Raw genomic sequence first — 411 nt, forward strand, 5'->3', positions numbered from 1 at the left:
GGGGCGGGGCGGGGCGGGGCGGGTGCCAACACCCCTTTGGCATCTTTATAGTGTATGTAGATATCAAGCCGTCTTGTCTCTCAGTCCGCAGCGCTGTGCGCGCGCACCTGTAACGGCGCAGCATAGAGGGGTAAAAAACAACACAGTGGTGGCCAGGTGTAGAATGTCAAATACAGAAAGCGGCGTTTGTTTTTTTAACTGCTGTTGTTGTTCACGTTGTGTTGTGAATATGATGTTTCCGTTTAAGAGTCTGTGTGTGCGAGAGCAGCAAAAGGGAGGGCCATGAGCTGATTAGAGCACACATACAGGGAGCGAGCGAAAATGCATATTTCGTTCGGTTTAATAACTTTCATATGAAGGCGTTCCAGCAGCACCAGCAGCAGGTGCAGGGGATGCCCTCATCCCTCCCCC

The sequence above is a fragment of the Frankliniella occidentalis genome, unplaced genomic scaffold (assembly GCF_000697945.3).
Source record: "Frankliniella occidentalis isolate FOCC.00 unplaced genomic scaffold, Focc_3.1 Scaffold54, whole genome shotgun sequence".
Classification (NCBI taxonomy): Eukaryota; Metazoa; Arthropoda; class Insecta; order Thysanoptera; family Thripidae; genus Frankliniella; species Frankliniella occidentalis.